This window comes from Malaya genurostris, chromosome 3 (genome assembly GCF_030247185.1).
Source record: "Malaya genurostris strain Urasoe2022 chromosome 3, Malgen_1.1, whole genome shotgun sequence".
In the NCBI taxonomy this organism is placed as follows: domain Eukaryota; kingdom Metazoa; phylum Arthropoda; class Insecta; order Diptera; family Culicidae; genus Malaya; species Malaya genurostris.
This window is the reverse complement of record NC_080572.1, coordinates 290,814,865-290,830,014: the sequence shown is the minus strand read 5'-3', so window position 1 is coordinate 290,830,014 and position 15,150 is coordinate 290,814,865. Positions and strand designations below refer to the sequence as shown.

Sequence of the window (15,150 nt, the reverse complement as noted above, 5' to 3'; positions counted from 1 at the left end):
CTCTAGAAAGACCTGGTTACTGGCTTACTACGAGCGCCATCTCTACTTTAGTCTCGGGACTTATTGATCCATGTGTTAAATAGTTTCAATGTTTCATTAGAAATTATAAATCGAATTCATACAAAATACAGAAAAAAAATCAGGTTCAGAATCCAGATGGTCAGAATGATTTTCAGAGCTCGAGTTCAAAATCTGGTTCGGAATCCTGAGGATGGATCCAGAATTCAGATTCATGTTCGGAGTTTAGGTCCAAACTCCTGCTTCCGATTCAAAATTTTGGTTCAGATCCAAAATTTCTGTCAGAAAATCACGCCCGGAATCTAGGCCTGGGATTGGAACTTATTTCCAAAACACACGAAAACCTATGTATTCCTGTCAGGAGTTCAGGTCTATAACCCAGAATCCTCCAGAATCCTCCTGGTTCAGAGTCTTGGTCTAGGCTTAGAATCTCTGCAAGTAGTTTAGGTTCAAGTTTAGAATTGAGGAATCATAGAGAACTAAGGTCCAGAATCCAATTTCACAGTTCAAGTGAAAAGTCAATACGACTTGAATACGTTTTACTTTAATAATCAACGTTGAAACGCTAAAACGACGACGAGTATAAGATATTCATAGATGTCAGGCCTACAGATTTGTCAGTAAATCTGCAGATTAAGAAAAACAAGTTCAAAATTCAACGCCAGAACTAAGCACCAAAATTCTGCTCAAAAACTCAGTTCCGCTGTTCAGTTCTAGAATCCAGGTCCAGAACTCAGTTTCTAAACCAGTTTCTGAAGTTAATTCTAGAATTCAGTTGAATTCCGAAACTCGGCTATAGAACTCAGTTCTCAAGTCTTGAATTTTGCTTAAAAAATAAATTACAGTATGCAGTTCATGAATTCAGAACCAGAATTCAACTTCGAAATCAGTTTCTAAAATCAGTTCTTGAACTCAGTTCCAAAATTCAATTTCGTAATTGGGTTCCAGAATCTAGATCCAAGTTCAGATTTCAATTCCTGTGTTCAAGTTTTTTGTATCAAGAATTGGAATCTGCTCCAAAACTCCAAAACTCAATTACAAAATTTAATTCCACGTGCAAAATTCAGTTCCAAAATTGAATTCCATAATTCAGATTCAGAATCTTGAAATCAGTTTCAAATCCTGTTCCAGGACCTGAACTCAATTGCAGAATTTAGTTTTGAATTTTGGACCTAGATCTAAAATACAGGTTCTGAACTCGGTTCAAAAATTTATTTCCAGAATCCAGGTTTAGAATTCAGTATTCTTTAATACTTAACCTATATTCTAGACATAAATTCAGGTATTGAACACAGTTCTAGGATTCAGTTCCAGAATCCTAATTGTGGAACCAGTTTCAAAATTCAGTTCTACAATTAAAATCCAGGACCTGAACTTAATTACAGAATTTTGTTTTGGATTGAGAAACAGAATTCTTGACTTAGATGCTGGAACTGAATCCTTGCACTAAATTCTGAACCTAGATTCTGGACATGAGTTCGGAAACTAAACTCTGGACCTGGACTTTGGTATTTACATGTTGTACTAAATTCTGATCCTAAATCATGTTCCCAGATTTAGGAATTGAATTCTTGTTCGTGATTCTAAACCTGTGCTCTAGACATAAATTCAGTAATTGAACACAGTTTTAGGATTAAGTTCCAGAATCTTAGTTATTACTCTAGTCCTGAAACCAGGATTTGTATTCGATAGTCCAGGTTCAGAATTTAGTTTCAAAATTCAGTTCCAGAATTGAGTCCCTGGAATTGAACTTAATCTTTGAATTTGGTTTGAATCTAGGAACAGAATTCTGGATCTAGATACTGGAGTTGAATCATTGTACTAAATTTAAACCCTGGATTCTGGACTTGAATTTTGGATCTAATAGCAGAAACCAAAACTTTGAGCTAAATTCTGAGACAGAATTTTCGGAGGTGCCTTCTAGATATGGATTCAGAAACTGAATTCAGTTTTATGATTCAGTTGTGGAGTATTAGTCCACAGGCCAGGTCTGGAATCCAGGTTCTGAACTCTGCTCGAAAGCTGGTTCAGAATCCTGGTCTAGGCTTAGAATCTCTGTCAATAATTTAGGTTCGAGTTTAGAATTGAGGAACCATAGAGAACTAAGGTCCAGAATCCAATTCATGCTCACAGTTCAAGTGAAAAGTAGGTTCATAGTTCAGTTTCGGAAACAAAATTGTGGCGTAGAATCCAGGTCCAGAATCTAGGGTAAGGTTCAGATTTACAATCTAACTCCAGGTGTAGAATCCAGATTCTATGTTCCGAATATAAGTACTGAATTCTGCTTCAAGTTCAGAATCCATATTCGGATAAAGAATCTCTTTCAAGAATCCAGGTTCAGATTCAGTATTCTGATTCAGAAACCTTGTTCGATAGTTCAATATTCTAATCCAGAATCCAGATCTTTCTAACAATCATAGAACCAATAAACACAGTCATGCACATCTTTATCAACAATACTAATTTTTTGTCGTAATTTGATATAAAATGTTTTTATTTTTGTCTCTCACACAAGAAGTAAAACCAAAACTAGAAATGACTCGAAAAGTTACTTTTGAGCGAGCTGCTTGAAAAATCATAGTGTTGTTCACATACGCCACAGGAAAACACGCATAATGCAGAACTTTTCTCCATTACCCAACGAAAAGCCGGTCTGAAATTATGACTGATAAAATGAAAATAATGAAATTACAAAAAAAAAACCGGCGTCACAAGCTCTCAGAGACAGTTAAAAATCCGCCCGCCACCTCCTCCAATCCGGGGAAATCGTTCTGCCAAGTGAACTACTGTGGATGTTATGATACACGACGCAGAAGACTTCCGGCGGAGAAAAGAACTTGGTATTTGATCTGACTGTGCAAGGTCGGTTAAGTTCACATTTTAGTTGAAATCTTTTAGATTTTATCAGATTAATTCAAACAAATTTGATCAAAATGATCCGAATATTAGTAAGAATGTGTGAAAGTTATTAAGGGCATATTTTAAATAACATTCCAATGATTCTCATTGAAGAAGAATAGCATTTTATTTTTACAAAAATCGGTGCACAATCAATATTCGAAGGCGTATAACTACATGATTTACCATAAAAATGTAGTTCGTTGTCGATTTTTATTCAGAAATGGAAGCAAGATCAATATAATATTTAGAATTATTAGTTTTTCATAGTAACAATTTTCATAATTCATGTTCGAAAAAAGAGCAGTTGTTTTGCTTATCAAATGTGAAACTTATTCATCAGAAATTATGTTTGTTATGATTTTGTGAATTCAACACTTGTTTGCATGACACAATAATTTCCTTGAGTTCGACATCTGTTTTTTCATTGTTTTTATTGCTGCATTTGTAATGTGACGGATGCAGGAGTTTCACCATTGATTTTCCAAGTTCATATAAACGCGTGATTGATGATTACAGTGTCGATTTGTTAATTAAAATGGTAGAAAAAATTGCTAGCTGTTCTAAGGGATGGATTCATTGGTCCTGAAAAGAACCGATAAATTTTACTTCTCCGATGATTTATTTCGAAGAAACTAAAGCTAGCACCACTGCCATATCGCGGTGCAGTACAGCAACGTGAAGCTCTGATCGACGCAAGATAGTAAGTTGTAGGCTGACAACTACAAGAACCCGGTACAAGTGGTTCCGCACTGATAAGATAGGTAGGTAGTTCGAAAATGTCACACCGGACAGATCCGTTGTTTGAATTCAAAATCGATATCGATAATTGGCTAGTGTTATTTGCCTTGGTTGGGTCACATCTACTTCCCAAGTGTATGCAATTGTTCCGAACTCTCTTCTTCTTCTTCTACGTCTTCTTCCAATGTGTTTTAGATTGAAGGTTGCATGATCAAATATTGACATAATAGTTCATCGTCCAATCAGAACAATCTAATCTAACAATGTTCAGAAAGCAATCAATTTAAATTCCATGCACCAGCGCTCGCCACCGATCGGAACTGGGAGACTGCAGCACTTCTTGCTCCGACTGGTAAATTGAATTAATTTGGAATAAATTTAATAATAGCAATAATGATGCTTTCCCGACCTGTCCGTCTAAATACAACGATTGCACGCGGTTCTACACCTTTGCGTTATCGGCAAAGGCGACGCGACGCTTTCCGGCAGCACTGGAACGGAACGAAGGGAGCACTCAAAGTGAATTAAATTTGCTCGTGTCGCTTTCATTTGCTTCTCAAAGGCCACGGTTTCCACTCAATTCAATTCGAATTGTTCGGGTGGTCCACCGGTTTGACATTTATCGAAAGATGTGACGGGAGTTCATAGATTTCGAAGATAATTAACGTTACTGTCGTCCTACCGCGGTTCGGTAAAAGTGATGGGAAATTATGTTCGTAATAAGGTTCTGATGATATCGAAAGTAAAAAGGTTGGATCTTTAAAAAGCCGTTTATTTCTGAAGGATTCTCACCCGCCAGAGAATTTATGTTCGTAGATTCCTTATTGTGATAAATTGTTATCGATGAGCTTGGTAGAGCACTGATTCATGCTACCAATATATTCAGGGTCATGTTTGTTTTGGCAATGGAATTCATCATCCAAACAGTTCCCCCCTCCGTTCTGTCTTCGAACATCTAAAACAAACAAAGGCAAGTTTATACTTGGTAGCACGCCTGTTGGTGGTGATTCATGGCTGACACCAGAATATTTATTTTCCCAACTGTTTGAACTTTCTCCCGATCCAGATATCATCTTCTACGGCGCAGGATGTACAAAACAAAACAGCGCCTGAGTTGGTGAATTGCCAAGTAGCAATTCTTGACATACGCAGAATTTCAGGTTAGGATAATTCTGTCACCTGCGGAAATGGAAAAAAATGCCCAAATAAATAATTCGCACCCTTTTCGTAGGATGCACATAAACAGACCAGCTGGAAAAGTTTCGCCATATCACGGAAAGTCAAATCAGACAACAAACAGCAAAACTAGTACACACACAGACTGGAAACAAACAGCGAATCGAACTCATCCGCCGAAGAAAAACAGATCAAAACAATCAACAACTTTCTTTTTTTCTCTTTTTTCTTTCCTACACAGACTGAAGTTGTCGATCGTACGTCTTCACCGTCCCGATGCCGCCAGCAGCGAGAACGGGATAACTCCAGATCACCGGCCCAAACACCAGCGCCCCCTTCCACACCGCGGAAAATCAAAGGTAGGTGCCGTTGTAGTAAATCGACGCGGTCCACGTGGTTGCCGATGGAAAATTGTCCCAACGTAAACAAGCTGTGTTTTTTTTTCACCTGTCACCTTCAATCAGTTTGGGAACGAGCGAAAAAGGGCTTGCTTTGTTTTATTTATTCACTTAATTATTTCCAAACATGCGATTCGGTTGTATAACTTTTTCTCCCCACCGGCAACCGGTGAACGACATATTTGCCGGATACACAAAAAAAATCTTTTTTTTTTGTTTTCAACATTACAGCTCAGCGATTTCGCCTGCTGTGCTGGCTCTGTACATGGTAAAATTGTATTTATTTTTGTAACACGTTTCCGGCTTTTTATTGGACACCTTCCAGTTTTTATTCGCTTTCGGCAGTGGGTTCCTGCAAGCAAGGCAATTCATCCCCCCCCCTCCCAATGGTGAATTCTGTGGTCCTGGGGAGTGAATTATTTTCTGGATAATATAAACAATGCAACCAAATATTCGGATACGGAATTAGGCTGATAAGATATTATTATTTACTTTATGTTCTCACTACAGAGTTTAAACACGTTTCGTTTCATAGGAATTCCGCACGTTTGTCGAACAGTGTTTTCGATCAGTTTGGCAGTTTCCGAGCAGTTTGTCATACCTATGCCGTTTTTCATTGAAAAACAATGGTGGCGTGGATTGCTCTGATTTTGCACTTTCGAGCAGAAATGGCAATGAAACACCGCCATTTCTGGTCGAAAGTGCAAAACTAGAGCAATCCACGTCACCAGTGTTTTTCAATGAAAAACGGCAATAGTTTTAATCGATCTATTTTTTCAAACAGTACATATACTGAGCAGCTTGTCCAGCAGTAGTTCTTCGAGTGGTTTTTGAAGCAGCTTTTCAAGCAGTTTTTCTTTCGAGTAATTTTTCGAAGCGTCTTTCGACAGTTTGTTTTAATAATTTTCGAACTGTTTTTTCGAGTTCTTTAAACAGATTTTAAGCAGCTTGTCAAACGGCTTTTTCTACCCGTTTTTTAGATCAAAGAGTTTTTCAAACAGCTTCTCTGGACAGTTTTTCGTGTTATTTTTCAAATTTTTTCAGGCTATAAATTTTTCTAGGTGAAGGGCGATTTTAAAAACAGTTTTTCGAGTAGGTTTTCAAACAGCTTTTTAAATGATTTTTAAAGAAATTCTTTACGAGTTTTTACGAGTAGTTTTAAGCAGTATTTTAAGTAGTTTTTTCTAGCAGTTTTTAACCATTTTTAAGCAATGTTTCGATAAGCGTTTGAAGGATTTTTTCCAGGAAATTTTTCGAGTAGCTCTGCCAGACAGTTTTTCATGACGTTTTTTCTTCGAGGAATTTATCACATAACTTTTTCTAGCAGTTTTTCTAACAGCGTTTTCGAACAATTTTTTTAGGTTTGTAGGTGCTTTCAAACAGTTTTAAAATTAAGCAATTTTGAGCAATTTTTCTAGAAACATTTGAAGAATTTTGTGTGGGTAATTTTTTGTGTATCTTTTTCGAACAATTGTTTTTCGAGCAGTTATTATAAACAGATTTTTTATGAAGTTTTTTCGAAGAGTTTTTCAAATAATTTCAAACAGAGCTTTCGGACAGCTTTTTTGTTAATTTTTTTTGTTGTTTTTTTAAAAAGGGTTGTCAAGCAGTTTTCCTTTCGAGGAATTTTTCGAGCAGTTTCCTGAACAGTTTTTGAACTGTTTTTGTCGATTAGTTCTTGAAGCAGGTTTATAGGCAGCTTTTCAAATAGTTTTCTGACCACTTTTTTTTAACGATTTGAAGCTGGATTTTCGAATTTTTTCAAGCAGTATTTTAATCAGCTCTTCTAACAGTTTTTTTTTCACATCAAGCAATTTTTCAAACAGCGTTTCCGGACAGTTTTTACAGGTAGATTTTTGGGTGATTTAAAAAAAATTCAAGCAATTTTTGAGGGCGGTTTAGAAATAGGGGTTTCGACTAGTTGCTCAATCAGTGTTTTGAAGTAGTTTTTGAAGAAATTTTTTCAAACAGTTTTAAGCAGTATTTTGAGCAGTCTTTGCAGTCAGTTTTTATTGGACTTTTTAAAGAAGTTTTTAGAAATTTTGAGCAATTTTACCAGCTTATTTTTCGAACAGTTTTTTAGCAGTTTTTCTATGAAGTTTTTTCGAGGAATTTTTCAAATAATTTTTTGTTTTCGGACAGTTTTTTGGTTACTTTGAACTGTTTTTCCAGGCAAATTTTTAAGCAGCTTTCGAACTTTTTTTCAAGTAGTTTAAGTAGGTTTTAAACAGTTTTTCGAGCAGATTCTTCGGATTTTCTTTATCATATCAAGCTGGTTTTTCGATTTTTTTTTTCCAGTATTTTATTCAGCTTTTCCAGCAGTTCTTACGGCAGTTTTTCGAAAAATTTCTCAATTTTTTTATCAAGCAGTTTTTAGAAGGGATTTTGAAATAGGTCTTTCGAGTAGTTTCTCAAGCAGGTTTTTTTTTTAAATGGTTCTAAAAAAATTCTTTTGAATAGTTTCTCCAGTGTTTAGGCGGTGTTTTGGGCAGGTTTCTTCGAACAGCTTCTTTCGAGTAGTTTTTCCAAACAGTTTTTTCGAGAAGTTTTTCCAAATAATTTTTCGAATAGCGTTTTCGGACAGTCTTTTCAATGACTTTTTCAAACAAAAATTTCAAGAAGTTTTCTTTCGAGTAATTTTTTGAGCCATTTTCTGAACAGTTTATGAACTGTTTTTTCAAGCATATTTTCAGGCAGCTTTTCAAACAATTTTTTCTTGTTTTGCGGTTTTTTAGTCAGCTTTCCCAGCAGTTTTTTGACATCAAGCAGTTTTCCAACAGCTCTTCCGGATAGTTTCTGCGGCCAGTTTTTCGTGAGAATTTTCGAATTTTTTTCAAGCTGTTTTTAAGGGTGGTTTTGAAATAGGTTTTTCAAGTAGTTTTTCAAGCAGATTTTTGATATGTTTGTCGAATAGCTCTTCGAGCAATTTTTGGCAGTATTTTGAGTTGTTTTTTCAATCAGTTATTTCTTGCGGTTCTCGGTGCAATTTTGGTTATAGCCAGGATAAAATAAATGATCAATTTTTTCGAGTAGTTCTTTAAGCAGTTTTTCATCAAGTTTTTCGACCAGTTGTTTTCAAACAGTTTTATAGGAAGATTTCAAGCAGTATTTCAATCAGCTCTTCCAGTAGTTGTTCAAACAGCTTTTTAGGACAGTTTTGTCTTTGATTTGGATTCGTTTTTCAAAAATTTTTGCAAGCAGTTTTGAAATAGGTTTTTCTAGTTATTTTTCAAGCAGTTTTTTAAATGATTGTTAATAAATTTTTTTCTTGTAGTTTTTTCGCGGAGTTTTCCAAATAATATTTTTTCTAACAGCGTAACAGTTTTCTTTTGGAGATTTCCAGCTGCTTTTCAAGTAGTTTTTGAAGGGGGTTTCCAAATAATTTTCTCGATTAGTTTTTAATGAAGTTTTTGGGAGCCATTCTTCAAATCATTTTCTCGAGCTACTTTCCAAATTATTCTACAAACTGTGTTTCAAACGGAAACTTTTCGAACTCTTTTTCCAGCAGTTTTACAAAAAAAATTACCTAATGGTTTTTTTTTGTAGTTTCGAATACTTTGTTCAGTACATTTTTGAACACTTTGTTTGAATAGTTTTTAAAGTAGTTTTTTGAGTAATTTTTCGAATAGTTTTTCCGAACTGTTTATGAAACAATTTTTTTGAGTACTCCTTGGAGTAGTATTTCAAACCGTTTTTTCTGTTTTCGAACTGTTTTTTGAGTAGTTTTTTAGCAGTATTTTTAGGTGATTTTAAAAAAAATTCAAGCAGTTTTAAAAGCGGTTTAGAAATAAGGTTTTCGACTAGTTGCTCAATCAGTGTTTTGAAGTAGTTTTTGAAGAAATTTTTTCAAACTGCTTCAAGCAGTATTTTGAGAAGGTTTTGCAGTCAGTTTTTATTGGACTTTTTAGAGCAGTTTTTAGAAATTTGAAGAAATTTTTTGAGAACATTTACCAGATAATTTTTCGAACCGTTTTTTTAGCAGTTTTATAAAACAGTTTTTCTATAAATTTTTTTGATGGATTTTTCAAATAATTTTTCGAACAGCATTTTCGGACAGTTTTTTGGTTACTTTGCACTGATTTTTAAACCTGGTTTTCAAGCAGTTTTTCTGGCAAAATTTCAAACGGTTTTCGAACATATTTTCATTTTTTTTAAAGAAATTTTGAAAAGGTCTTTTGAATAGTTTCTCAAGCAGTTTTTTTTAAATGGTTCCAAAAAAATTCTTTTGAACAGTTCTTCCAGTAGTTTTAGGCAGTATTTTGGTTTTTTTCTTGTAGTTTTTAGAGTAAGTTTTAAGCAATTTTTCGAGAAGCGCTTGAAAGATTTTTTCTGGGTAATTTTTCGAGTAGTTTCTTCGAACAGCTTTTATCGAGTAGTTTTTCCAAACAGTTCTTTCGAGAAGTTTTTTCCAAATAATTTTTTGAACAGCGTTTTCGGACTGTCTTCTCAATGACTTTCTCAAACAGAAATTTCAAGCAGTTTTCTTTCGAGTAAATTTTCGAGCAATTTTCTGAACAGTTTTCGAACTGTTTTTCAAGCATGTTTTTAGGCAGCTTTTCAAACAGTTTTTCCAAAGTTTTGCGGTTTTTTATTCAGCTTTCCCAGCAGTTTTTTCACATCAAGCAGTTTTTCCAATAGCTTTTCTGGAAAGTTTTTGCGGGTAGTTTTTCGTGTGATTTTTCAAATTTTTCCAAGCTGTTTTTAAGGGTGGTTTTGGAATAGATTTTTCGAGTAGTTTTTTAAGCAGATTTTTGAAATGTTTGTCGAATAGTTCTTCGAGCAATTTTTAGCAGCATTTTGAGTTGTTTTTTCAATCAATTTTTTATTACAGTTCTCGGTGCAATTTTTGGTTACAGCCAGGATAAAATAAATGAACAGTTTTTTCGAGTAGTTCTTTAAGCAGTTTTTCAACAAGTTTTTCGACCAGTTGTTCAAACAGCTTTTTAGGACAGTTTTACCTTTGATTTGGATTCGTTTTTCAAAAAATTTTGCAAGCAGTTTAGAAATAGGTTTTTCGAGTTATTTTTCAAGCAGTTTTTTAAATGATTTTTAAAGAAATTTTTTCTAATAGTACTTCGAGGAGTTTTTAACAGTTTCTTCAACAAGTTTTTTCTTACAGTTTTCAGAGCAGTTTTTGGTTAAAGTCGGGGTAAAATAAATGATATAAAAAGAGCAGTTTTTTACCAATTTTAAGCAATTTTTTGAGAATCATTTTTCCGAGCAACTTCTTCGAACCGTTTTTTTTTCGAGCATTTTTTCGAAACAGTTTTTTTCTTGTTTTTAAGAGTTAGAGCCGTTTTTTTTATCAATTTTAAGCAATTTTTCAAAAACATTTCAAGGATTTGTTGCATGATATTTTTCGAGCAGTTTTTTCAAACAGTTTTTTGTAATAGTTATCCTCCGCAGTTTTTTCTTGTAGTTTTTTCGCGGATTTTTCCAATTTTTTTTTTAACAGCGTAACAGTTTTCTTTTTGAAGATTTTCAGCTGCTTTTCAAGTAGTTTTTGAAGAGGGTTTCCAAATAATTTTCTCGATTAGTTTTTAATGAAGTTTTTGGGAGTCATTCATCAAATTATTTTCTCGAGCTACTTTCCAAATTATTCTACAAGCTGTGTTTCAAACGGAAACTATTTGATCTCTTTTCCAGCAGTTTTACAAAAAAAAATACCTAATTTTTTTTTTTTATTGTAGTTTCGAATAGTTTTTTTAGAACATTTTTGAACATTTTGTTTGAATAGTTTTTAAAGTAGTTTTTTGAGTAATTTTTCGAATAGTTTTTCCGAACTGTTTATGAAACAATTTTTTTTAGTACTCATTTGAGTAGTATTTCAAACCGTTTTTCGAGTAGTTTTCGAACAGTTATCTTGAGCAGTATTTTAAGCATTATTTTCAACTATTTGTTCATTATCTATGACGCTCTTAAAGTATGTCCGAAGTAAGAAGTATGTAAGAAGAGTTCATTAAACATATTGGAACAATATCTTTGATTTGGCCGTATGAATTTTTATTGAGGAGTTTTCTAAATATTTTCTCAGGCACTTGTTCAAACAGCGTTTTTGGACCTTTTCATTTTCGTAAATTTTCCAGTTTTTCAAATGACTTTCGGAAAGTTTTAACGGGCAGTTTTTCGAGTGATTTTTCGAATTGATTTAAAATAATGATTTTGCAACAGGTTAGAAAACTACTTTCAACCCTCTTTTGATAAGCCTTTAAAAGAATTTATTCGAATAGTTTTTCAAGCAGTTTTAAGCTGTATTTGAAGCAGTTTTTTCTTGTAGTTTGAAGTGAAGATATTAAACAATTTTGAGCAATGTTTCAAGAAGTATTTGAAGGATTTTTTCCGGGCAATTTTTCGAGTTTCAAACTATTTTTTTGGGAGATTTTTAGATTTTTTTCAAGCAGGTTTATCTAGCAATTTTTTAAATTAGTTTTCAAATAGTTTTTTCGATTAGCTTTTCATGACGTTTTTGGGAGTCAATCTTCAAAACATTTTTTCGAGTTACTTTTCAAATTATTTTACAGCTGTGTTTCAAAGGACTATTTTTCAATCAGTTTTGTGAAGAAAGTTTCTAGCAGTTTTTCGTGCGGTTTTCGAGCAGTCTCTTGATCAAACATTTTTTTTTGATAGTTTATTCGAGCATTTTGTCTGAGCAGTATTTTGAGCATTATGTTCGACCAGCTGATCGTTTTTTCATGGAATTCTTTCGAGTAATTTTTTCGCGCATTGTTCAAGCAGTTTATCAAAGCTGCTTTTCAAACATTCAAGTTTCTCGAACAGTTTTTATAGAGCAGTTTTCATGAAACTTTTCCAAATGTTTTTCCAGCAGTTTTTCACACAATTTTTCTTACTTATTTTGTAGTTTCGAACAGCTTTTGAGTACTTTTTTGAATAGTTTGTTGAAATAGTCTTTCAAGTAGTTTTTCGAGTAATTTTTCAGTTTTGACCAGCTTACCGTTTTTTCATGCCATTCTTCCGAGTAATGTTTTCGAACATTATCAAACTGTTTTTTCCAGAAGTTTTTTAAGCCATTTGTCCTAGTAGTTTTTCTTGTAGTTTTGGTTCTTGCAAAAGTTTGTTAAGTAATTTTCTAAATTATTTTTCAAGCTTTTTCTCAAACGGTGTTTAAAGCAACTTCTGCAACAGTCTTCCATTATTTTCCACAGTATCTTCTGGGGCGTACGTTTGTTACACATACGCTTAAAAAAGCTTATATGTAACTTTGTGTCTGTAGAGAAGAATTCTATGTAAAACGCTTGTCACTTACGGCCATCAACTGATTACATGCCAATAATGCCAAAAACCTGTTTGTTGCGGTAAGCCATGCAAGAAAATGGAAAAGATCGTATTTACTATAAGGGTAACGGTACTGAGCTTAACAAATATAAAATAAGTTTATCAACGAACAACAATTTTCTGCCTCGACAAAGCAGAATAGCGAGGATAGACTTGTGATGTGGTGTGTGCTTGTTGACTGTGTTTCCATAGAGATAGGACTATAATCGAATGCTGTGGTGGCCAAGTAAAGCAAAGCATGCTTGGTTCCTCTAGTCAATTGGGCTTCCCCTTCATGTGTTTTCATATGTACTGAAGCGACTCGACCGGGGCGATAGGTTCTCGAACAAACCGGAAAAAAATATAAAAGTCTTTATCCCGTCTTGTTACGACGGGATCTTAAATCGTCGGCTAATAAATGTTTCAAAGAAATTTTCCTCTCAAGCACGATTCGTTTCTACTGATTGCATTCCATTTTCATTTCAAATGAGAGAAGTGCGAAAATGTGTTCGGTGTCACGTTTCACACTGCCAACCGTTGATCAAATGGAATCATCATTCCTGCAAGTTAGAACTTCTTTTAGAAATGTAACATCAATCTTTTAATGCATTCGACCTGAAAAGAAGGAGGGGGGAGATCCATAAAAAACGAAACACAACAGGTAAGTTGTATTGTGTCCTTGTGAGATTCCCACTTTATGGTTCAATTCATTCGGTGTGGTTTGCTTTCGAACATTCGAACAGATTGCGATGGTGTACTTCACACGGAGGTAATAAATTTTCATGGCAGCAACTTACACTCAAAGTAGATTTTCTCATACCTCATCCTCTGTCGGTCGCAATTCAATTTCACCTTATCTTCAACCCAATCACCATAAATGAGCACAGACACCCAGGACTATCACCGCAGGAGCTACTGTTTCTACTAGACTGGGACTGGGACAAGCAACAAACAATGGCAGGAACGATCGCATGGAAGTAGCATGGAACCGTGTCCTTTTTTTTTTTGCACCAAATTAGATCATTGCTGTATAATAAAAGAGTCTAACACGCAGGGTTGCTACCGCTTTCAGTCGAAACGATGAGTCGTAGCTAAAATCAACGCATCCGGTTTGAATGACGTAGCGAAAATTGGAGTGATGAATTGGACATTTCGGCTACACTTTTCCTTCATGAAGATTAACAATGGAGGAACTACCCTATCTCAACGAAGAATGAACCCACAAGTTGAGGAAACGACAAATTGACTGCCGGTTGATGGATATTGGTCACGGTCATGGTGGCGCTTTTTTTATGTGACGACAGCGGATTTCACTATACTCTGGAAATAGTGCGGTGCCGATTTCAGTAGGTGTGGGTTATGGGGTCTTGGGTAATAAAACGAGCAGCTCCCGGTGATACGGTGGATAATGTAACCGTTTCCTAGACAGCATAACGACAGCACTAGGAAAACTAGAGCTTGGATTTATTATTCAATTTCTGTGAAATTTATGCACTTTTGAAACTAAATACTGTGCATGTTTAGACAGAATATAGATTCAATGGTCTATCTATAGAATGAAAATAGAATAAAAAATTTGTTTAGAAAAGAAGATCAATTTTCGGAACAAAGTTTCTATACATCTTTTTCATAACTGACCTACTAAACAACCAGTGTTACGTAGTAGGCGATGAATATTCTATGGTTACTAAGGTAACCAGAAGTTTTGGACTTTCAAATGGGGAACGATCCAACTAACCAAAATTTCGGGTAAAAGGGACTGATTCTGACTTTAGCAGCTTACGAATCTACTAATCAGCTTCTAGAATACATTACCCAGCATCTATGCAACGCAAAAGTTCACACAGGGAACTTGTTCTGTACTTTCAAATTCTCAAAAATTCCACATGTACTTTTATACAGCAAGCATGTGGATGTTTTCAATATCTAATTGTAAGCTTGGTTGCTCGAGCACTTAGAGAAAGAAGCCGATGGATAATAAAAGGTAGGTGGATAATGCCAAAGACATAACTCAATTTCAACAGAATCAAACTTCAGATTATGAAATTTTCGAGTGATGAGCGGTACAAAATTCAAACAGTTACACAAGTTATGACATGAAAAAGGTACGAAATATTCAATACTTGTCTCTAAACTATTCCAATTTTTTTGAAATAGTTTTCCGTGAGTCTAACGGTTGAACGTTAGTACAAAAAAAATTGTTTGCCTAATTTCATCTTGAAAATGAAGTGGGTGAAATGTTTAACTATTCACACCTCACGCATGGCTTACCGCAATAAACAGGTTTTTGGTATTATTGGCATGTGATCAGTTGATGGCCGTAGGTGACAAACGGTTTACATGGAACTCTTGTGTACAGACCTAAAGTTACATATAGCCAGAGGATGCCGGGAAAATAGTAGAAAACGGCTTCAGAAAGCTACTTAAAAAACCGTTTCAGAAACCGTTTGAATAATAATTTAAAAAATTGGTTAAAAATACTTTTTCAAGAACCACTCCAAACAACTGCTTGAAAAACAACTCGAAAAACTATTTGCGAACCCCATTAAAAAAAATTCTGGAAGAACCACTCCAAACAACTGCTTGAAAGACCACTCGGAAAAAACTGTTTGGGAATCGCCTTTAAAAACTGCTTGGAAAAACTTGT

The 15,150-nt window shown here is 34.6% G+C and overlaps 1 protein-coding gene and 1 long non-coding RNA gene across 2 annotated transcripts in view; one reads left to right on the top strand and one right to left on the bottom strand.

The window, feature by feature from the left end:
• The window catches only part of LOC131435017 (uncharacterized), a 425,332-nt gene that overhangs the window by 183,757 nt on the left and 226,425 nt on the right, over nt 1-15,150 (top strand). The window contains exon 3 of the mRNA XM_058602473.1: nt 5,075-5,192. The gene's annotated coding sequence lies outside the window, so the exon portion shown is untranslated. The remainder of the gene's footprint in view (nt 1-5,074; nt 5,193-15,150) is intronic.
• Nucleotides 4,409-5,076, bottom strand: LOC131435022 (uncharacterized). Its single transcript, XR_009230422.1, has 2 exons — nt 4,906-5,076; nt 4,409-4,836 (listed from the first exon to the last, which is right to left on the bottom strand). It is a non-coding gene; the product is annotated as an uncharacterized LOC131435022 (long non-coding RNA).